This window comes from Pelodiscus sinensis, chromosome 3 (genome assembly GCF_049634645.1).
Source record: "Pelodiscus sinensis isolate JC-2024 chromosome 3, ASM4963464v1, whole genome shotgun sequence".
NCBI classification, from domain to species: domain Eukaryota; kingdom Metazoa; phylum Chordata; order Testudines; family Trionychidae; genus Pelodiscus; species Pelodiscus sinensis.
In genome coordinates, this window is record NC_134713.1 from 29049353 (window position 1) to 29074413 (window position 25061).

At 39.5% G+C, this 25061-nt stretch overlaps 1 long non-coding RNA gene across 2 annotated transcripts in view; it reads left to right on the forward strand.

Moving 5' to 3' along the window:
* The first annotated feature begins 271 nt into the window (after positions 1–271).
* Positions 272–25061, forward strand: part of LOC142827778 (uncharacterized) — a 167378-nt gene continuing 142588 nt past the window's right edge. The window contains exon 1 of one of the 2 annotated variants that reach the window (XR_012902530.1): positions 272–408. This is a non-coding gene — a long non-coding RNA (uncharacterized LOC142827778). Of the gene's footprint in view, positions 409–20744; positions 21483–25061 lie in introns of those variants that run through there. The other variant, XR_012902529.1, reaches the window with a different exon arrangement.

Here is a 25061-nt window from a genome sequence, read left to right on the forward strand (position 1 = left end):
CATCTGTTCATTGATTGCTCCTTCCAGGCATCTAGACTTGTGGGAAATGCTGGTTTCCAGGATAGAAAATTTCTTACTAATTATTTACCTTTTGCTATCTGCCTCTTCCACAATTCTATCCAACCTAGATGGCTCATAAGCCAAAAGTCCCTAGTAAGTGGGTGTCATGTGGGTGTTTTCTGTGTTGTGTATAGTTACTTCATTAGCTCTGGAGTATTTGCTAATAACATTGTCACACTTTTTTTACAGTTTTGCAATAACCCATCTGGTGGCAACTGGCAGTAAAAGTGGCATGGCCAGTGCATGTGATGCCAAATCTTTGATCTGCCTGTGTGAACTGCGGAATGGATGAGAACAGCCGGATGTCTAGAATTGTGGGTGATACTGCTAGCAGAATGGAAATTATTGGTAAGAAATTTTCCATTATGCTGCCCTAACTTGTTTTTATAAACCATGTTTTCAATATTTTACTACCACTGTGTGTTAAACTGGGTACTAAGTTGAATAATGTCATGCTACTTATTGATATACAGGAATGGCGTTTATGTACATGTTTATGCAATTGTGATATTCAGCTTATCAATATTTCATCAAATATCAAGCTACTTAATTTATAATCATACCAAATTTAGTGCCAAGAGCTAAACAAAACTGTTTCCAGACTATACCAGATGCAGTTCTCAATTCCTTCCCCTTGCCTAAAAAAGTATGATTTTTCTCACTGTTAAAGATAGTAAGCTTCTCAAAATAAAGCTTCAGTAATATAAACCTAACTTTTAATACCTCATGCCAATAAGAACCTGAAGTTATAATACCCTATTTTAAAAGCATATGCCGTGCAACTGGGTATTTCATGTGACAGTTCACATCTTTTTTGTTGCATCTTTGCTATGTATGCCATTAAAATAAATGGAAAGATGGCCATTGACTTCAGTGGACATTGGTGTAGGCCTTGAGTAGGCAGATGAATACAATTCTCACTTCTTTTTGCTTGGTTAGAGACTTTTGTATCATTGCATGCACAGTGTGTTACTTCCTTTAATTGACCCTAGCATCAGTGTTCCTTCTAAGCTGAATGGCAGCTCGGCTTCACAGGTGATTAATTAGCCTCACCCAGTCAGAGGATCAGGGCTCCATGCACAGAGCTGACTGACTAGATGGCAGAGTTGTTGACTCGAGTCCCACGACTTGAACTTGAGTCCGACTTAAGTCTCCTAGGTAACTTGACTTGAGACTTGCTAATATTGTTAAACTGACTTGGTGAAAAAATTGTCCGAAAATGCCGATATTGATGGCTTGTACAAAAGTGACTTGACATTTTTTAAATTAAGACTTGAGACTCGACTTGAGACTTGAACTGTAGTGACTTGAGACTTGACTTGGACTTGACAATGACGACTTGAAGACAACACTGCTGGGTGGGGCTGATTATACTGTGAAGCTATGCTGCATGCAGTTTAGAGGGAACACTGCCTAGCATATGTGGAACTGAGGGTCTCATCCTACCCGCTGGGAATCTGTTTCTTTTATATGGATCCCATCATATGATAGTTACATATTGGGTCCTGAGAATGATCAGGTCAGAGCAGAAGTGAGCATAGAAAAGCTCCACAGTAGCTGACTAGCTGAAACGCTTGGAGTTGCTGAAGGTAGCTTGGAGCTGATGTGAGATCCTGGGCTTGACCAAGATCCTGTCAGAGTGCAGTTTGGTTTAGATTATGTGGTCCCTTTCAGGTTCTCTAACTTTCAGAGCCATCCTTCCCTGTATCATCCTCACAATTATTAGTGTGGAATAATAAAGTGATTATGACAGCATTAATTAAATTAACAGGACTGTTATGGGATGGAACCATTTCCTGCCCTTCCCTTATTTCCTGTTTTAACTAACTAAATTAACTGTCACCATGCAGTTAAGTAATACAACAGTTTCTCAGCTGGGAGCCCTGTGTACAATTATTTTTTTAACAGAGCAGTACCTTCAAAAAATATGGACAAATTGATTACTCCTCCCTTGCCTATGTAACCTGACAGCTACAAAGGCACTGATCAGATGTTCATCAGAGTGGAAACATCCACTCATGCAGGGCTGGATTAAGGAAGGGTCTTTAGTGGCCTCAGCATAGGACCCAGGGCTAAGGGGAGCCCACAGAAGATCTCTGAGCCACCAAAAGTCAATGTATTGTTGTAAGGTCCCCTTTAGCCTGGGGCCTTGGGTTGCAAGCACTAAACCCCTGTGTGTTATCCGGACTTGCTTGGTGTGAAGGGCCTTGAGTGCTGGGAAGCTCAGTCTGAGTGCTTCTGTGGCATGCAGGATCCACTGCCACAGCTCTCATTGGCTGGGAATTGTGGCCAATGGGAGCAGCAGCAGAGTTGTGTTTCAAGGCAAGCGCAGGGCAGTGTGTAGATTCACCTCCTTCCTTCTTCCCTGTGGCATGTGCCATCAAAGGAAAGCTGCCTCAGGTAAGTGTCCCACACCTCAATTCCTGCCCCTGTTCTCAGCCCTCTCCCACAGCCTAACTACTGCTGAGACTCCTGCACTCCCAAGTCCTCTCCTGAGCTCCTCTTGCACCCAACTCCCTCCCAGACACCACAACCTCACCTCTTGCCCTGAGTCCACTCCCACACTCCAAATGCGTTGTTCCTAGCCAGGAGCCCCTCCTGTAACTCAAATGCCTCATCACTAGCCCTACCCCAGAACCTGCATCTGCACTTGGAGCCCAAACCCCTGAATCCATAGCCCCCCCACTCTGAACCCCTCATTTTTGGATCCACCCCAGAGCCTCGAGGGCCACACAAAATCTAATAGCCCAGGCTTTCAGAAGAGTTAATCAGGGACTGCATTCAGGATTCCAGTTGCTCTCTGGAGCTCAGAATTAACGTGGAAGCAAATAGCTGTAGCCAGCTCCATGCTGTGGAGCTCATTGTGGTCAGTGTGTATAAATCAGAATAGCTGTACCCAACCCTTGATTCTTCACAGTCACTGAAACCATTAATGATTACCCGAGTTCCCCCTGCCTTTCAGATGGCATTAGAAGGCGCTAGTAGGTATATTGGGTTTTTTTTTTTTAATTCTTGGGATAGAACAGCTCCAGTTTCAGACTTTGCATGCTAATTGTAGGACACACGGGGCCCTCAGTTACGTAAACTCGTGCGTATGAAATTTGAAATGAACATGTGACCTTGCTTACGCATTTATTTGAATGAGTGATCATGATCAAACAATGCACCTTAATTGTTCTCTTTTCTTTTGAATAAATTTTCTTGGATTGAGAAATTAATGTAATCATGACAAAACCAACTCCAAAACTTATGTTTTGTTAATATAATCTTCCAGCTGAGCTTATACCAAGACAACGGTCAGAAAAATTATAGTTTCCACATTAACCATAAAACTTCACCACCGTGAACTTGTTTGAAAGCATGGGGAGAACAATAACTTTGGATTGCCTGACTATAAAATTTCAACCATTACATTGCATTGACACAGGATTTTTTAAAATATATTTTTACCTGTCTCATGATGATAATGTCCACAACTGACCCTCTTCTAGGTTGAATGTTGATATAATGGTCTTTTATTTTGACAGCTGTCTCTTTTCCCGTAAGCCCCAGTTGATTGTTGAGGACCTTAGTTCTTTCCAAGTTGCCTCAATTCCCCTTTAATTTACCATTTCCAAGGGGATAACCATTGTGAAGATGGCTCTTTATTATGTGGGATAATGTGCTCAGGGTGAATTATCCCTTCATTACTGTTCCTTTCAAACTAGATGCTGTATAGTACTCTTCATATAAATGTGTAGCTTTTATTAGAATTGCACACCCCAGACTGAAGACAGTATATGACCCATTTGGCCTTCTCTTGCTGCCTTTGAAATTAAAGGGAGCAGGATTGCATCATACGCTTGTACAGCTGACATACCATAGAAAGGGAGACAGGTGCTACAGCAATGCTGGAGGTGGTGTCAAAGCAACTGTATTTTTTAAATTGAATCACTTGAATGATACAAACAGAAAAGACTCTACTTAATATTCAAGGAGGTATGAACAGATTAGAAGTTATGTTTGGGGTGGGCACTTGTCACTACTGAAAATAGCTGTAGAGTCTCCAGGGAGTCTGCTCAGCTATGTCACATCTATGTTAAAAAGAAACAAACATCAACTGTACGGAAGAACTTGGATGACTTTCACAAGTCTGATTGCCTGTTTCATCAGTTTTAAAGGTACAGAGCTCCTTTTCCAGATATAAAGAATGCTTCTTGATATAAGTTAACATGCTCATTCTCACTGTACCCAGGACTCAAAGCAATAATGAATATGCTAATGCATATCTCTCTGGGTGTGGTGGTAGGCACAGTGAAAATATCTGTCATTCCCAAATTCTAACTTTAGAACTGGCGAAGCCGTAGCACTGAATTGCTATTCACACCAGTGCAAAATGGCTGCGATGTGATCCTAAAACAGAGTGACAATGTCTTGGACCATCTTTGCAAAGGTGACTGGTGACCCCTGGCATGAGGGAGTGGAGAATTGGACCTTGTGTGTTTATTTAGGCATAATCAGTAGTCTGAGACCCAGAAGAGGAAGATTTCTGGATGCTGTCAATCATCTACACAACCTATTTAGCAGCTGCTCCATTTAATTGTTGTTTTGTGGTTTTCTATTTCCAAAATCTTTACTTTGTACTGGTTTGAAAGAACATTTTTAACATTAAAAACGCTTTCTTAAAATGCTCACTTCTTACTCATGAAAATGCCATATGAGCAGCATTTGCCTTCAAAGAAATGAGTGATCACAGAATGGGAACTATGGGACCATTTCTACGGGTGTGAGGCTATTAGCTTAGTCTGTGTGATGGTTTGGTCCGTAGCCTGTCCAGGAAAACCATTGTCAAGGCTTCTAAACTGACAGTATTTGTGGCATGTTACACCAATTTATTTTTCATAGTTCCCTGTTGCAGATGCGACTGCCCCGATACTCCTTGCATGGCTGGGCATGGTGCTGTAGGCTCTACCAGCCTTTGTCCACAAGTTGGCCAACAGCTCAAAGTAAGTTCAGTATTAGTCTCCAAAGATTTAACACAAGATAACAAAACTCAGAATTTGGCTGTCTGCACCTTTTCACAAACAAGCAAAGCTCAAAGGCAAGTGTTTAGCTGCAGTGGCTGAGGGCAAGACCCTGACCTGGCCCTGGGGCAACCATCTGTGTCTCAGTCTCACCCCATCCTGCCCTGAGAAGAAGCAGACAAGCCTTCTTAACTGTCCTGTCAATTGGCTGCTGATCACCAGTGCCTTCTTCTGGCAGTGCCTTCACATTCTTCTTAGGCCTCTGAAGAACTACATCTTGTTGGCAGGTAGTATTCTTTGAGTAAGGGGGTAGCAGGGTGCTAATGCCTCCACTAAGAGAAGAGAACACCTGCCATGACAGTCCCCACCATGCATCAGGTCATCACATTAATTAAATCAGTGGGACAGATTTTCTCCTAGTAATGCTGAAATTCCACTGACATTGATTGTTATTAGTAGTAGAACTACAGAAGGGTTTTGAAGGCCTAGTCAGGATCATTGTGCTTGCTTGTACCTGGATCCACAAACCCAGCTCTGAAGAATTTTCAGTGTAATTTCAAACACAACAAGTAAATGGATAACATACAGAGAGTAGGATGATTTAATAATAATGAGATCACAAATACATAGGTTAGCTGTGTGTACTTGATTAATCTGAATAATCTGAAAGTTCTTAAAATATTATCAGCCCTCTCTAACAATCCTCAATATAGCTGTTACAGCTGGTACATTTCTTGTAGGGTTTACAGCAGAGGTGGGATTGAAGAAATATTTGAAGGATGGGGAGCCTTATAGGTTAGTCCAGGAAAGGCATTCCATGAGACATTAGTGGTATGTCACTCACTAGGTCTGAATTCATCCTACAGAACAGAGTAGTTAGATCATTAGCCCATAAAGCAAGGGGTGGGGAATCTAAGGCTCTGGGGCTGGATGCAGCCCCTAGCTTGTCTGGATCTGGCCCCCAAGGCTCAGGGCTTTATCCAGCATTGGGAAGCCAGCACTAGTGCTCCAGCACACAAAATCTAGTAAGTTGGGCCATCCTAGCATCTGGTGTATGAGGGGAATGTGGAGAGTATCTTTTTCCTTCTCAGTTGGGGGCCATGTCAGTGAGGAGTTGGTTTTTTTTTTTTATTATTTCCTTGTGTGCAGCCCCCAACTGATTTTTTTCTGTGAATCATTGCCCTTGATCCAAAAAATGTTCTCAACTGTGTGGGCATAAAGGATTTCTTTTTAGCAGCATTTTGTCCTCTCTAGTTTTTAATGTGCCCAAAAACAAAGTTCCTCCACCTATTTTGGGACCTAACATTAATTAAACCCTCTTGTCCTATCCTATACTACCTAAAATAATCACTCTCCTTCTGTGATCTCTATATTTGTAGACTCTTATCAGTTTTAATCACTGCCATCCAAGCCAGAGCTGAACTGATGACCTAGAGGTGAAAAGCTCTATCTTCCATTACTGACCCCAAGAGAAATAGATTGCCTGTCTCCACCCCCTTTCATCTAAAGAAAATTATTTTTTGGTTCACGCTTTTTTCTTCCACGATTACTCTTTGTCAAGAGCTTTTCTGATTTTTTTATGGTCCAATCTTGAATGATGCACTGATCACCTGCTTCAATGACAATGAGAGCTGAAGTAGCTGAACTGCTTGCAGCACTGAATACTTTCTCACCAACATGTGCTTTAGAGTAGAGAGAGGCTAGATAACAATGTACATAGTAAGTCTTGTTTCTCTTGTAGTAGAGAAATTTTAAATGGAGGACTCAGAAACTGGGGTTTAAGTGGTGACCATTTGCATGTTGTTTTGGTCAAAATAGCTTTTGCTTAATTTTAATAATTGATCTTTAGTATGTAAGTGGCCAAATGTGGTTCTATGTATCAGCAAAGCAAAGCAAAACAAAATTAAACAAAACCAAAACAAAAACACTCTGAAAAGTAGAACTTGCAGAGAAATGTTTTGGGCTAAAACATTTTTTGTTGAAAAATGTTAGTTTGTCAAAACTAAAACATGCGGTGGGAAAGGACGGGCGAGGACGAATTACCATTCTGAAAAAAATTGAAAAAGAAAAGTTGTAGACTTGTCAAAATGTCCTGTTTCAAAATGAAAACTTTAAATTGACTGACTTGATCTGATAATTTGGGTGACTTTTTCAATTGTGAATATTTTCATCTCTCAGCTTTTCATCCTGATAGAGATGGGAAAAAATGAAATCTCAAAAATTCTCATCAGACAATAAAACTGCTTCCTTCCTAGTTTTACTGAAACTATAATGGTGAGGTAGAAATGGGGATTTCGGAGAGAGATAATTAATACATTTTAGTCTCATTTAAGTGATGTGGGAAATCAAGGAATTTGATAATGGTTTGCATTTCAGGCATTCAGTGAGGAAAAAGGCAGCTGGGGTGTTAGAGATGACTGCCAGAGATGGAGCTTAAATAATTGTTCCTAGGAGCATGTGCAAGAATAAAGAAGAAAAAAAATCTTTCTTGAAAACACAGTATAAAACAATAGAACAACACATACATGCCAATCTACATTGCTAGGAGAACAAACTCAGTTAATGAAGGTTATAAACCTATTGGAAAGTTCAGAATGAAATCCCGAATTTCTACTGGTTACTCAGCTGGGCATTGACAACTAAGGCAAGACCAATACTAGGAACTGAACTCCATATCCATACAAAAATAAATTTTGCAACACATATGGTAATTGAACAAAATTAAGCATATCTATAGCGCTTTTCATTTCAAAACCCTTCACCTAATGAAGTAACAAATGATAGGTAGTAGTCTGCAAACCCATACTTACACAAGTAAATGTTATTTAAATGAATTCATCTTGCTCATACATATAAGCCTTACATACATGAGTAGTCCCACTGAAGTCAGTGCGACTATTCACATGAGTAAGGATTGTGAATGTGAGTAAGCATTTGCAGGATCAAATTGCAGTTTAGGCTGGAATTTTCTTTTGACTTAATGATTCCTCCAGCTAGTTAACTGTCAGGAATTACTGTCCTCAGTGTTCATTATTATTTAATAATGGCTCTCAGCTATTCCTTTCCCAAGTTTGGTTCACCATTTTATTTTCCTTTTCTAATTCCTCCCTGGAGTGGATGAACTATTGGAGAAACATCTCCCTCTTCACTTATTAGCTCTAGATACTTAGAAACAAATGTTTTAAGGACTCTCATCACATAAGAATAAAATTTGGAGCAAGCATTTGGATCATAATGACATGGCAGGTTGCAAAAATGTTCACTGGTATTTTGGTGTGAATTCAGAAAACATCTGGCTGAATCAAGGAAAATAGTAGGACTTAAAAATCTCAAAGGATCAATTTTTCACTACACGGGATAGATTTATGTCTTCACAGAGGTTCATAGAGAACCCAAATTTACATGTGCAATCAAATAATTGTGATTCCAGCTACTAACTCATACATAAAATACAGGCTTTGTCTATGTAAAGATATGTGTGTGCCATTTTACAGGCACAGGTTTAGTGGCCATTTAAAAAATAGCCATGTGGACTGGACCAGATTTCTTTTAAAGGGCGTATTCCATCCTATGACACATAAATATGTTAAAAATAGTCCAATGGAGTACAATATGCAGAGTGTTTATCCCTGGCCCTTGCTCTAACAAAATCTGGTTACAAAACCAATCAAGCTATAACTGATATGACTGCATGTAGACATTTTAAATTCAGTATTCCTCCCTAAGTAAGAGCCTGATTTCTAAATGTTTTGAGCTCTGCAGAGAATAGAGACAGTCCATCAATGGGTATTGGCCACATGGGGAATGGATGGTCTCCCTAGCCTCTGTTTGCCAGTAGCTGCAAATGAGTGAAAGGGAGTTGATCACTTGATGATGGCCTCTTCTGTTCATTCCACCTGGCATTAACCACTGTTGAAAGACAGGATACTGGGCTGGATGGACCTCTGGGTTGTCCCAGTATGGCCATTATTATGTTCTTGCTGAAAGTCTGGTTTTGCAGTGTTGTTGTCAATAGAGAATTCAATTACAGTGAAGGAACATCATCAGTTATATTATATTTACATTAGACAGAAATGTTGCATTCCTCATTTCACCACATTTCTGTACAAATAAAACATCAGGAGACTGGAAATATAAAATGGATACCAAAAATTTAATCTGCTAATTGCAATGCAAATATGGTATAACTGATATTTTAACACCATTTAAGATCTTCCTTTTCACAAATACACATTTCAATCAAGACTCAGACAATGGGCAACCTTTGTTGCACACATATTCCTCCAAAGATTGGGTGACTAATTTAGATCTCCATTTACACTGGTTCTATGCCAACTTACTTTCAATAGTTTCAGTGGTGTTACTGATTTACAGAGGTGCAAATGAGTACACAATCAAGACGTCTAAACTTCAATTCAGGTCCAAATTTCACAACGGTCTCATTCCTATAAAAAGTCAAACAAAGGGTACAGCTCTGTAAATTTGCAAGGTTGAACTCTGAAACTGAATCCGAATAGCAATGAACATAAGCATTTGTGATTGATATCTAGTCTAGATTGTAATTTGTTGTCTTAAACCCATTGTTGGTTGTAATGATGATGTTATTTCCTTGGCAGGTGCCAAATTGAGATTACAACTATTGGTTGATTAAGAATGGGCTACACAGCTAATCTGTACCAATACATCCTATATTTATTGCCTCCTCATTTCATCCCCACTTTCTGATTTGTCTGAAACACCTGAGTGCCTTGTCTTTTAGACACAGATGAGGAGCAACACTGAAGCATGTTCTTATCTTGAAGCCTGAGCTTAACTCAAATACAAAACCATTTATCTAAGGTCTAACTGCCACTCTGGACCTTAGTGTAGGAGCCTCTACAGCTTGAGCTAAAAGGCCAGCTGGCTCTCAGCTTAGGCTGTAGAGCTCCCTTGTTCTTATCTATCACTGTAAGGCTGTGTCCAGACTCAGGGGTTTTTTCGAAAAAAGTAGCCTTTTTTCGAAAAAACTTCCCCTGCGTCCAGACTCAAGCCGCGTTCTTTCGAAATTAATTTGAAAGAACGCGGCTTTTCTTTCGATGGCGGTAAACCTCATTTCACGAGGAAGAACGCCTTCTTTCGAAAGTTCCTCTTTCGAAAGAAGGCGTTCTTCAATGTAAATAGGGCTTCTTCAAAAGAGAGCATCCAGACTCACTGGATGCTTTCTTTCGAAAAAGCAAGCCGCTTTTTCGAAATTTCTCCGTGCAGTCTAGACGCTCTCTTTCAAAAGAGGCTCTTTCGAAAGATGCTTTCGAAAGAGCCTCTTTTGAAAGAAGCCTGCAGTCTAGACATAGCCTAAGTGGTCTAAGTGCCATTACATGGGACAGTGAACCACATGAGATGTATGGGTTACACTTGCATGAACTAGGGTTGCTTTTCTGAATCAGTCAGTCAGTTCTTTAAGGCCAGGCCTGTCTCACTATGTTTGCAAAACACTTATAATAAAAGAGTCTCAACTTAGCTGAGGGATCTACTCATTTCTGCAATATACATTTTAATAATTAATAATTTTTGGTTATATAAATCCTTTTTGGACACTCTCAAAGATTGGATTCTGAGGACTAAAGAGCAAACTCCAAAGACCCAGTGACTTGAAGTGACTTACATTAGAAAATGTACAATTTAAAGGTTGCGAATTCCAACTTCTTTCAAAAGAAAGGACATGTACCTTGTCCAATGTGCATCTCTGGGTCACGTTGAAGGGCAAGTACTTTACAGCTTGGACATTTCAAGCTGCTGTCCCAGTTAAGATCCAAATCATTACTGTAGCAAATACAAACTTTAATGTATGCATAGTCAAGAGGGAGGAAAAATTCCACAGCATAATGTGTCTAGGGATAGAAAGAGCACAGCATACAAGCAAATTTATAATTCATCATTCTTTACTTAGCCCCCATTCCTCCTCCCCCCAAAAAAACCTGACAAGCTTGCAAAAACTAGGTCTGAATTCCCAGTGGGAATAATGAGCAATAGCAAGAGTGAATGCTGGGAGAGAAGAATGTGATTGTATTAGGCTCCATCACAATGGGAGGTAAACCCAAATCATTTATAAAAGGTAAATGCTGGCAGAACACAGGGAGCCCAGAGCACCACACTGCAGGTATGATTTATGAGAGAAGAGACTGGCTATAAATCAAACCCTTTTGTTTTAAAGTGTACTGCTTCAATGTAGCAGATCAATTTACATGCAGAAGGAATGATGAAAAAATCCAATACATTGCATCCAAAGAATATTAGAGAATCAGATTGACTATCAGTGGTACATTCACACAATAGGTGTCTGATGCATGATTTAATGAATGCTACCAATTTCTACACAGTACCACAGTCAAGCAACTCAACTACATTTTAAAATATATTTTGGAATTTGTTATGAGATAGTCCTTTGAATCTCTGTACTTATGATCAAGAACTTTTTTGGCTAGGTTGCTAACAAGGTACGGTAGAGGTGCACTTGTGTGACATCAAGCACAGAATTTGGATTTATCACCATTACTTTTCTTCAGGTTATAGGTCTTATTATTTAGGAAGCCTAATCCAAGTATGATAGGTGGATAAAGCAATTAATTCCCTAGGAAACTACTGGGGCATAGACATGTATAGTGCAACACATTTAATGCAAATTGTATAAACATGAGTCATGTTCCTCTTGGCCCAGAAGAGTTTACAATCTAAATAAGATGCAAACAAGACAAAGGCACAGAATATCGATTCAGGTGAGAAGACTTTGTAGCAGGTGCTGTTCACTGGTTGAAATGAACTGTATTTCTAGATTATAGTGATCCTTTACTAGTAAAGCTAAAGGATATATAGATATTAAGAATGGTAGCACAGAATTTACAGCTCACAGAGGAAGGAGTTAATGTGGCTTTAAGGCACCTTTGCTTCCTCTCAATTCTAGGCTGCTCTGGGCCTCAGTGTTAATTTTATTGGCACCAAGAAGTCTGTCTAGGCTATAGTAGACTCCTCATGCTGCAGCATTGTGTAGGTTCTCCATAGTACTGCATGCTTTGACCCTCTCACTTCTGCTGCATCCCTCCCACCTCCAGTTTCACCCCAGGCATACCACTTATGCAAAGAGACTTGTGAGGATGTCCTTGGAAAGCCGTCTGGTGGCTGCGCTTCAAGAGAGGAATCCTCCCCACTATTCCAGAATCCGGGCTTTTAGGCAGCCTGGAACAGGAATGAGGATCTCACTTAAGAATTATAAATTAGGTCAGAATGTTGCAACAGCAGAAGTGGGGGAAAAAACTCCCAAAGGAAAAAGCAATCAAAACGCTTACATATCTCCAGTGATCCACTGATTAATTATAGAAATGGCACAAATATTTTGCATAGAAAAACACAAGGTGAAAACAACTTTTTGGAATGTATTTACAAAATAAGATGAATAGTGAGGATTGAAGGCTGATAGTTTTGACTGACGTATTTTAGCGAGAAGAAATCTGAACACTGATCTTGCAGAAGGCTGCACGAGTAGTGAGGTAATAATGGGTTTCATCATCTAGACACAGGCGATGAGAATGAGAAATAATTTTCCTCCTCAAATTGAGGATGCAGGAGAGAAGAAAGCATGTACTGTATTTATGGTATTTAGTATACAGGCATTTTGCTGACCGCAGGGGTGTTAATCTAGATTACAGAAGAGATCTACAGTTTTTTCCTGTTATAGGGGTGCTCTATTGAATGCTGAATACAAATTCTGAAACAATTTTTGTTCTAATTTATTCTCTGTATAATAGCAATGAAGCAGACTGGCATAGCATGAGGTTAAAATCCAAGCAGATTTGGTCTCTTGTGTTCTGTGACCAATGAAGAAAATGTCGTCTTCTGACATTTATACTAATGTCAATTTTAACCTCAACCGGGCAGTGCATGTGGCAGCCTATTTCAAAATATCTCCTATTCTGCTAATAATTATACATTCATCAGTGGCAGAACATACACATAGACACTATGCATGTTTTATAGCAAATAGAACGCATGAGCTCCATCACCATCTATACAGCAAGATCAGCTACTGAGTGGAACCTACCAATATGGGCAGAGATCTGATACTCTGTGTGGCAGGAGGGAATTGCTTACATATATGCAAGCCATTTCACTAGGCACATTAGATTTTTTTTTAGCTCGAGTGTTGTGCACTGTGTATCAAAAATTAGACTCTGTTCTAAAAAGTGTCTTGTAAGATTTTATTCCACTGTTCTGTGTTAAGAATTACATTTCCTACTAAATCAGCTTTTGGACCCTGATTCAGCAAAGCACATTAGCACGTGTATAGGATCACTCCCATCGAACAGAACACTTTAACAGGTGCTCTCTTTTTTTCAGGACGTGTCAGTCCCTCAGAAATTGAGTTAAAGTTAATATGCTTTCTGGAATTGGGGCCCATATGTTAATATGCTTTCTGGAATCAACAAGGCTCCACTTGGGCTATACAGCAGTTTGATTGCATGAATCACAATGTGGTATTTTTTTCATCCGTATTAGGAAAGGGTCTATCACATAGTGGACATCATTGGAAACAACTACTGTTTCTAATTAGATAAAATAATAGGGGATATGAGGAACTTTTGTTAAGATACTGTTACAGTTATAAGTAGATATGAATTAAACGGAGATAATTTCAGAAAGGTGGAGTTATTAAACATAGCAAACATTTGTAAGCCTGGAAATTCAGAGTTAATGTTGAAGTTAGAGTTTATCATCTAGAAACAAACTATCTCAGAGCCCCTGTATGCTGAAGAACTTGTCTACCTTATCTATTCTACAAAATGTACCCTGAGGGGAATGTCTCACAAATTGCAACTTCTTGATCGGACTCAGCTACCTAAAGTAGGTGGATGAACAATGCTTGCATTTAAAATATTTGTCGATTTAATGTTGATATCCAGGTTTCAAATATACTCTGTTTTAGAAGTCCCTCAATCCAATAATATTGTTTCACAGGGTAATAGGAATTAGTGTCCCGGATCAGACCACTGGTCCACTTGGTTTGGTGTCCTCTTTTAAAAAATTGCCAATAGCAGACGGAAGAACTAAAACACTGTAATGGGTAATTCTGCAATAACATGACAATGGGGAAATTTCTCCATAATCCAGTGCATCTTGGTTTAGGTCCTGATGCATGAGGGATGATAGCTCTTATAAATTGTTATTCTAATCTGGTGAAACAAAGAAGGATGTTCTTTTTAATTTCCCATTAGTCCCTGGGGCTTGATGGTATCTTGCGTCAGTGTGTCACAGGCCGGTTGTGCATTAAATGCAAGAGCATTCCTTTCTGCTAGTTTGTAGTGTCTTGCCTTTTACTGTCATCTTTATTTTTAAGTCTTGAATTCCTATATTGTTTATGATTGATTTTAAAATCTCAGAAATTAGAGAAATGACACATTAGTTCATCCAACTCCCCCTCAGGCAATGCAGCATTTTTTCCTGCAGAGACAGACTGAAGAGATTAGGTCTATAATTGTAGACTGTTGACCAGATCCTGATCACAGGGTATGTCTGCATTGGAGGTGGAAATGTAGCTACAGCAGCATGAGTGGTTGGACAGAGTAGCGGTACAATCCCATCTGAGAAATTAGGTATGTATTTAGCCCCTCCCACTGCTCGTGCTGCTGCAGCTACACTTCTATTTTTGGGGTGCTATCTCTAGCATAGGTATGTCTGTTCAAGTTGGAAATGACTCCTTCCAGCTCCCTACTAGCTTTGTTTGTGCTCTTTCTGGTCAGACTATTAAGAGTGAGCTCCATGTTCTGTTTGTTTGTTGCAAAGCAGTCTGAAAAACTATGAAGGCATAAGGAAGCAGTTATGCCACATTGATATCTTGGGCCAGAGTCTGCTCTCAATTATATTGGTGCAAACCCAGAAGAGCTCTAATAACTTCAGAGGGGATCATTTGCCCTCAGACTGATAAAGCTGCATGGTTTGGCATGGTTTTTCTGAGCTCTGATTACAGCATTATCCTGCCACGTTTGCTACATTTTCCTAATATGCTTTACAAGGGACTTACATTTTTGTTATAGCCAAATCTATGTATTACTGAATTATGATTCTTATTACTCCTGCTATCTCTTCCCTCTGTTGCCAGTTGTCTTCTTCCAACTGGGCAGACAAAACATTTGCCCTACAAGACTACTAATGCAGCACTATAAATAGACTGGGAAGCAATACTGTTGGAGTGAAGCAGTTGGCACACTCCTCTTTCCCCTCCCCAGTGGCAAAGTTGTTCATGACCACAATGCACCTGGTCCCCATTAGCCTGGAGAGCAGAACTCAGAGGTTATTTCTGCATCTGGGTCCGTCACATAGCTGCACAAAGCACACTACATTTTAAACAAGGACAACACCACCAGTGCACTGAATGTCATACAAAGGCAATGACAGAAGATGAGAGACCTTTTCTGAACATTAGTTTATGGAACAGTACAAACAGAATTCTCAGTGGATGCAGATTATAAACTTTTTGCACAATTGGTACAGTTAGAAATGTGTTAGCCTGCAGGTATAGGCTTTGGATTGTATTGGTATTTGTCAGGCTGGTTGATGAAGTGACCTAGTAAAAGTTTTGTTTTTCTTTGATTCAATAGCTCCCTGTTTTTCTGCATCAAAACTAATGCTTTCTTGGCCTCATCTTCAAGATTGATCCTATCTCTTCTCATCTTAGGCTATGTCTATGCTACAGAGGTTTTTTTGGAAAGATGGCCATTTTTCCTAAAAAACTTGCAGAGCGACCCACACCTCAAGTGCGTTTTTCATAGAATCATAGAATTATAGGACTGGAAGGGACCTCAAGAGGTCATCGAGTCTAGCCCCCCGCCCTCAAGGCAGGACCAAGCTCCGTCTACACCATCCCTGACAGATGTCTATCTAACCTGTTCTTAAATATCTCCAGAGAGGGAGATTTTTTTGCGCAAAAAAAAAAAAAATTGAAAGAACAGAGGGGTTTTTCCAGCATAGGTATTCCTCATTCTATGAGGAAGAATGCTTTTTTGTGAAAGAGCTCTTTCACAAAAAGGTGTGTGGGCTGCAAAGAGGGGTTTTTTTGTGCAAAAACAGGAAAGAGGAAAAAGCACAGATGACCTAGTGGCCATTCTGTGCATAGCAATCAGAGCTTACTTTCAAGAGATCGTCCATGCGGTCTGGACACTCTCTTTCACAAAAGCGCATTGCCTTTTCAATGTGCTTTTGCAGTGTGGATGTGCTCTTGCACAAGAAGTTTTTGTGAAAGATCTCTTCTGATAAAAGCTTCTTGAGCAAGAAGCCTGTAGTCTAGATGTAGCCTTGCTGTTCGTGTCCTTCTCCACTTTCAAATTTGTGCTTCTTTCTGTATGAAACAGTCTCCATCCAGGAGTCTTGTTTACATTTTCAAACAAATTATTCCACACACCTTTGCTTTTCTGAACTTTTGTTCTTAGTCTTGTCTTTGATATCTGGTGTGAAAAATAGAGCTGAATGAATTTTTCTGTTAAAGTTGATGGCCAAAAAATTCACATTTGAAGCAGGAAACCATTGTGTGAATCAAAACCCAAAGAGCATTTCTGAGGAAAAAAGCATTTGGCTTTGGTATTTTCAGAATGAACTACCTTCATTTCTATTTTAAAACCGCTGAAATAAAAATAAAATTGTCTAGTTTCACATAAAAATGAAATTTTACTTTATTTGCTCAACATTTTTAAAGAAATTGGTTTTGGGTTTACCCCAAGTTTTTTTTCAGAATCACCAGCAAAATGAAAAAATCTATTATTTGCTCTGCTTTAATTACAACATTTTGGCTTTAAATAACTACAAATATACAGTGCTCTCTATACATAGTGTTCTTTATCAATAATAACAATGACCATATTTTGCAAACTGCTGAAGTCCCCTAAAAAACTAAAACAGAAGAATTTAAATATTTGATTTTGAAAGTTCTGAGGGAAGTAGCTAGATCAGATTCTTAAAAGTACCATTAACTTTCAAAATAATTTCAGCAGTTCCTTCCAGGTACCAAAAGCAGATGCATATTGCAATAGTTTTAGAAGCACCAGTATGATTCTAGAAGCAAAAATGTAAACAGGGTGACAGTTCTGGTTATCTGTTTTGATTTTCTAAGCAGAGCTTCGTTATAAACCATGCAAATGATTATTTGTTCTTCAGTAATAATGTTCCTGTCATGGGATACACCACTGGTGCTCTCCCCTCCCCCTGCTATAGGCAACTCATGGTAGCACCTGGGAGGCGCATCACCCCCCAGTATCGCTATTAAAATACTAACTGCTAAATGGGGTGCTTCCTCATGCCCTCTCCCTGTTCTTCTAGGTGGCCCTCACTGCACCCCCTCTCTTCACAGGTACCCGTTGCCTAGGCCCCCCACCCATTCTGACTACATCTGGGGATAAGCTCTGTCTGGGCTGGTACCCTCTTTCTTCAGTTTTTCCACAACTCAGAGTCTCTTACTCTTTGAGGATAGCAGTGCTTGTGCTCTGTGACTTGGCCCTCCACTCAGGTCATGACATAGTCTTCCCCTTCTAGGATAACAGAGTCTCAGTAGACCAGGTGTCCAGGTGCCTTTTGAGGCAGTTTTCCAGTTCAAGACTGTGCCCAGTGGGCAAGAGGGGAACCTGACCCTGCATACTACTCTAAGTTCCAGTGCATGGAATTTATAATTAGTGCAGACCTTGGCTATTATCTCAGTCCTTGGAGCTATTTCCCTGGGCTTCTTTCTACTCCAGATTCTGCAGGCTTCCTTTTTCACTGCCTTTCTGGATAAACCCCTTTCCTCAGGATTCCAAGACTTCTACTTCTATCCCAGATTTTCTTCTCAGTAAGCTCAAAAAATTACTGTAGCACCCCTTTGCTCACTGTTCTTGGCTTTATACAAGCCCCAGCCTACTCCAGCCCAGATGTGCTTCATCTTTAATTAGTGTTTATCAGTTAAGCCTAAGTGTCCCCTTAGATGCAGCCATCTAAGTTAATTAACCTCTCCTGAGTTACCTTAACCCCTTCAGGAGTAGTGTGGGGTGATCATCCCATCACAATCTCACCTATGAGCATTATACGAGTATGACACAATATTGATTTATTTAAAATGAAGGTTTTTTTAAAGGGCTGGTGCAGGAGGGAATACAAGAGCCTAAACCTGAACAATGACTCAGTAAAATTCTACCAAGTTGCCTCTTGTTACAACTCATTTACCAGTTTGCTAACAATGTGGTTTGGGGCAATTTTCGCTTTTGTGTTGAAATCAGGGGAAACTTAGCTGCTTAGCTGAGTAACTATTTGAGTTTGGGTCTTTTTTGATCCTGAAACTCAAAGTGAAACTCTGGCTGAGTGTTTGTGAACAACCTTGGGTTGAAACTGAAGAAAAACTTTCCATGAACCACTGCAAACTGAAACCATTGTGTTAACCTAGATGGGGCAGCTGATTTCCTCAGTTTGGGTAACTGCATCTGCCAGTAGTCACTGGTGCTCAATCACAATGGCAAGATGGAGCCTTTATGCTCAGCTCTGAGGAAAGGGTGAAGAATAACTGCTCTACCCCAGAAGCAGCCCCTCAAAGGAACTGACGCCTCTTCTGCTCCTGTCTTGCTTCAAACAGGAGAGGAAGAGAATGCCAGCCTTTCACAAGGAGTAGCTTCTTCCTCCCTCAACATTTTGAAAGACAGGTCATTTGGCCAACAAGTAGGAGGAGGAATCAGAGACAGGAAATCCTCTTACTCCCTGCCAGTTGCTATTTCTTCTCCATCCATTTTGTTTTTTTGGGGGAGGTGTAGCTACAGATTGGGGCAGGGTTTTGTACCAGTCCTGTTTTTACCAATGAGGTAGGCTTAGCATAAGGGTAGGGATAGGGGACTTTGTACCTCTTTCCCACTGCTTGGCCTAGTAAGACAAAGGCACAAATTAGCCCAATATTTTTGCAAATATTCATTGCACACACTCAGTAGTTCGAACTAGCGGGGGTAATGTAGTCATTCGCAGTTGCAAATTAAGCCCGGGATTTGAATTTCCCGGGCTTCATTTGCATGAAGCCGGCCGGCGCCATTTTTAAATGCCGGCTAGTTCGGACCCCATGCTGCGCAGCTACAGGTGGCATGGAGTAGCTAGTTCAGATTAGGCTTTTACCTCGAACTACCTGTACGCCTCGGCACGGGGTCTGAACTAGCCGGCATTTAAAAATGGCGCCGGCCGGCTTCATGCAAATGAAGCCCGGGAAATTCAAATCCCGGGCTTCATTTGCAACTGCGGATGACTACATTACCCCCGCTAGTTCGAACTAGCGGGGTAGTGTAGACATACCCTTACATACATACATGATATGTTTATAACTAGCCATTAATGTGTATACCTATCACTATTTATCTTTTGCATGATATGGCAATGCCTTGATTTCAGAACTTTGTTTTCCTGATGCATATACCAAAATCTGGTCCTTCTTATAATAATGTAAGACTCCCATCTTTGCATGAAAGCTTATGCTCAAATAAATATCATTGCAGGAGGAGTAACGGTAGTTCGAATTAGGAGCAGGCACGGGCAGGTAGTTTGAACTATGGGGCATTTAAAAGTGGTGGTGCCCGGGAACATGCAAATAAAACCCGGGATATTTAAATCCTGGGTTTCATTTGCAAGTTCGAATGACTACATTAGCCACCCTAGTTCGAACTAGGGTGGCTAGTGTAGACATACCCTTAGTCTTTAAGGTAACATAGAAGTCTTCTGTTTTTGCTGAAACAGACTAACATGGCTACCCTTTTGAAACAGCAGTCATTAGTTCCCAAGAGTTAATTTGATATTTATGTTGTATATGGCTATTCAGGATGCTAATATGCAAAGACGTTTCCATATTTTCATACTGACTACCGTTATATAGATCACCTCGTTTTTAAATTTTATCCACAGCTGAGCCTTAGGTTTGGATCAGAATTACAACATCTACAAAATTCAGGCATCTCAAGAGTCAACATTTTGGCTTGGCTCATTATTAAAATAGACTAGCTATGAAATTCAGAACTGGCTCTGAATTTATCAGCATTTGGTCCTCAGAGCCAGGGATCTTCATCAGGCCCTTGTCTATTTTGGACAGGGTTCCTAAATCCTATTCTTGGACTCCAGAACCACAGGAATGGGGGAGAGATAACATAGTATAGGCTGCACTGCAAGCTAACTCAGAGTATGCTCTGTTCTGGGTCTGTACATTTAGATCTTTTTGGTTAGCAGCAGAACTAGAATGACCTAAGTTGCTTAATCTTTAAAAGGCACATGTCACGTTCACACATGTCACGTATAACATTATTTTCTATTTATTAATTTTATAGTGAAGATAGATTTGCTTATTTATGGTCTTAGCCAATTCCTGAAGGACAAGTGTTCATGTCATAAAAAATACTTGATAACTGACTCCTGCTGGCACTTTTAGCTGGAAAGCCAAGCATTGCATAGGACCATGTAGTTTCACATCTTTACAAGTGTCCCCTTCAGGCCAAAGCTCAGGCACATTAAGTTTATTGCCTTGCAGCTGCCTGTCTGGTACATTTTTGTGTCTAGCATTTCCAAAACTTTAAACCTTTAAACAACACTGAAAGCCACTTAGATTATTTTATTTTTACAGACACCCTATGAAGAATCATAAAATACTTTCATTTCTCTGCTGTATTTTGTCTGCTGTGTTCCTTAATCACAGAAGTGCAGCCACTGCTGGGGTGATATATGACAGCTGTTTTGCTGCACACAGAAGCCCTGTGCTCTCTTTATCACTACTGCAAGGAAAATCGTAATCACCATTAATGCACTTTGGGTTCATGATACAGCAGACTTTTCCCCCCAAAATCTACAGCAGGTTTTTAATTTTTAGGTCAGCTTCCAAGACTGTTGAAGTATAAAGTAACTAGATACACATTTAATAATTTACTGTGAACTAGTAATTTGTCCTTTTACAACTCAAAATTGATGTTTCATGGGAGAGAGGGAACTTTTAGACATTAGAGGGGGCTGCATTAGTAGCATAAATAAGAGCTGAGTCCAGTATGTTAAAATAGTTCCCACTCACTCCCCCTGATCACTATGTACTCACACACTGCTGCTTGGTGAAGGAAAAACGTGCAATGAGTGCAGTTGGTGCAAAGATGTGCGTCTGCTCTACACAGGAAAAAAAGAAAAAAGAAAAAAAATCCATCTGTCTGCATTTGAAATCAGCTTGCCAGCCTGTAGTTGGTTGAACCCCACCCAGATGGTGCTGAGCAAATGTATGTTAAAAGATACTTATATTAGTGCTGTGGGTGTCCAATTTTTTTGAATGCCATTTAGCCAATGTGCCCAACCTGCTGCACAGAGAAATCGTGACAAAATAAAGATATGCTGAAGAGTTTCTATTTCCTGGGCCAGATCCTGCAAACAGTTCAGGATGTGAGTAACTTTATTTTAGTTTTGTCTTATTGACTTTTGAGGTCTATGCATGTGAGTAATGCTACTCTTGTGCATTGTTTACGAAATTGGGACCAAGTCCATAAAGCTGTACAGAAAAGGGGGAATGATCTCATTCACAGAAAGAATTTTCATGCTATCAAATTTGAGTAGTTAAATAATAAGACTCTAAAATAAGTGCTAAGCAAGGGCCTCAGCTTTAAAATATTTATATTTTAGTAATATATATATTTATAAGAACACAGGAGATTTTTTAAAGCTTTTTATATTTATCGTACTCAGTGTCCATAAATGTAAACATGTACAATTTACCTTTAAGAGGAAAGGTTCTGCAGTGGGCATTTAGCTAGATTTATACACCTACACGCTGCAGATGGTTTAGTTTTATAAGAGATGAAACTGCATTTGGTGGAACTGATTAAATATAAAAACACCACCATCTGCCATTTATTCTAATATAAAATGGTTTGGGCAGATGCTGACATCTTTCGAGATGATTGATTCATCTCTGACAAGTGAAGATTCTCAGAGGGCTCCAGCTGCCCACTGCTCACACAATACCAGTTTACAAGAGTAAACGCCAATCATGGCCTTTTGATTTGGAAGTAGCAGGTGAACTGAGGGCACTTTAATAACCATCAGCCTAGAATGCCTAAATATGTTGGCATGGGTTGTTTGTTTTTTTCCCCCCCTACACTTCTGGCCCATATTTAATTGTGAGAAAGTTAAGCACACAATATACTGTGTTAAAAAATAGCTATCCCAGCACTGTGAGAACTAGAAGGGTGTCAGTGTCTGGCTCTAGGGGCTCTCCTTTTTTTTTCAGAGGGGAAAACCGACAGATTCTCTCCACATATGTTATGCATTTTAAAATTGTTTTTTTGCTAAGTGTCCATCAGCATTCTATTTAAACATCCTGAGCTTAGTGTTTATGATGTGTGACACTTAACGCTTTGTAATACTTTAAATAACAGATTATACATTGTTTTATCTAATAATTTAGATCCATAGATTCCAAAGCCAGAAGGAACCATTGTGCTCATCTAGTCTGACCTTTTATAGAACATGAGCCATAGAATTTCCCGAAAGTAATTCCAAGATCAGATCTTGTAGAAAACATCCAATCTTGATTTAAAAATGGTCAATGATGGAAAATCTATTGTGACTCAATTTGATTATTTGACTCAAGTGATTATGCTCATTACTATAATTTTACATATGCAGATCTCTATTGTAGCATTCTTCCTGGTAGCTTGTTACAGAATCATCCTTTAAAAATCTGTTATTAAAATGCTTTAGCTTACGCTTTATAAGTTATGAAAGAATGCATCTAAAACTCCAAGGGCCAGATTATGATACTGAAATTCTCTTTGAATAGTAATTTATACCATGAATAGCCCAATTGAAGTCAATGAGGCTTCTTGTGGAGAAAAAACCTGATTCATGGCTCGTTGAAATCAGAGGAAAAAGCCCCACTGTCTTCAATGGACATTGGATAAGTTTATAAATTGTTCCTCAATGTGAGTCCTAAGGGTATTGCAATCTGGCATTAAAGGGCTAGATCCAACGTTGAAGTCAGTCATATTTTTGCCTTTATAGGGGCAGGATTGGTGCAGAGATTTTAAAACAGAAATCCCAGTGTGTGAACTAGATAAGGTATTTTTCTCTTTCTAGAAATCCTGCCTCCCTTTGAACATTTTCCCTATTATAAATATATATGTATTTTTTTTAAATAGGGATATGCTTATATAAATTATTGTCTAATACATGAAAGCTGGAGAGAAAGGTATATTATGTGTACATGACAGATCATAGGGATAGTAAATCAACTTCTGTTATCATTTACAAGAGAGTCAATCTGGAATAATTTCAACAAAATCTGGAGTAACACTGATGTAAATGACACCCACATTTTGACTAACCAACTTCTGTAATTCTGCAATGAAAGTACTGGATAGAAGACTTTTTAATCATGGAATGGAGCTGAAGTCTATTCTAAAAGGGAGGAATCCTTTAAGTTATTTAAACGTAATCTGTTGATGAATATAAACCCCTACATTTTTATTATTTTCTTTTAAAAGATAAATAAAGTACATGTACACAAAAAGTGAGCCAGATCCTCAGCTAGCATAAAGTGATATGTGAAGTCAATGGAGATACATTTATTTACACCTCCTAAAGATCTGACCCAGAATATTCAGAAATGGATTTTTCATTTTTGTGTCTTTTTTCACCTCTTTGGATGAACCCTTTCATAATGTAGTCATGTGAGCAAGGTAGATAGCTCTTTAAAGCAGAAGTTCAATATGTTCTAGAGTCCTTACATTCCCGTCTTCCCTATTCCTCCCATATTAATTACTTTTGGACCTGGAGAAGGCAATATGTGGTTTTCTTTGAGGCCCTGAATATAGGTCTTCTATAGATCTTCAGATAGAAGTAGCTGAAGAACTGGATAATAAGTATAGTGCCATTGTGGAGAGCAATGGTGTTATTTTCACAACCTGACCTCATCTTTGCTGTGGCTGAAGGAACTAAAGTTCTGAGATTTCTCATGTACCTGGGTTTCTGGTGTGGAACGATTTTGCTCATGTTATTTACCTCATAGTAGCATCCAATGTAATATCCCCAGGGTGTGCACAAGGGGGAGAAGCAGGGACACACCATCAGAGATATTCTGTGTCCTTACTGCAGCCTCAGGGCTGGAGGAACTCTGTGATGCTGCCGCAGCTAGGTAATTGTGGATACTTATTCAGATGGCTCCACAACAAATCGATTTTCATTGGAATGGTGGAATGAGTGTGCTGCTATTTCTATTCATATGATGTATATGTTTGTGTGTTTAATGTGGCTCCTCCCTGTGGCCATATTTAAATGCCTGCACACACCCTGCATATCCCCAATCTTCAATTAGCAAAAAGTTAAACTTTAGAAAGTGAAGCAGAATATATAGGGGCACTCTAGAAAAAAATTAGGCATTTCAAGTGGAAATGAAAAAGTGTCATAATAAGTGTACAATATTTAATATATAGAATGTGAATCTGATCTCAAGAAACAGACTTTTTTCTCACCTTTGGCTCATATTTCCCTTTTGACAGAAACAATACAAATCTAAAGTGTGTAATCGAAGAATAAGCAGCCACAATTCTTTTATTGCTAATGATCTTACATTTCTATAGTGTCTTTCTCCCAAAGAGTCCCAAAGTGCTATACAAATCACACATGGCTCTGTGTGTGTATTCTCATAGCTCTGAATTGAGCGGAGCTCTGTGTATAGCAAGATTATCTGGGAGATGAAATGATAAATACAAGGCATTAATACAACAATAGTGGAGGAAAAATAACATATTAAATCTAAAATATATTGAAGGAAAGTTCCTTCCTTCAGCTCTGACTTTAGTGGGATTTGGCCCATTGTAAAACTTTTACAGAAGCATTCATATACATGCACTCCCTCATGGAGGAGGCAGACCTTGAAAGCAGGCCTCCTGCATCACCATGCGTATCAGACAAGTGCCCATATGGAAATATCTGATAGAAATGTACCAGGAACTAATGTAATGA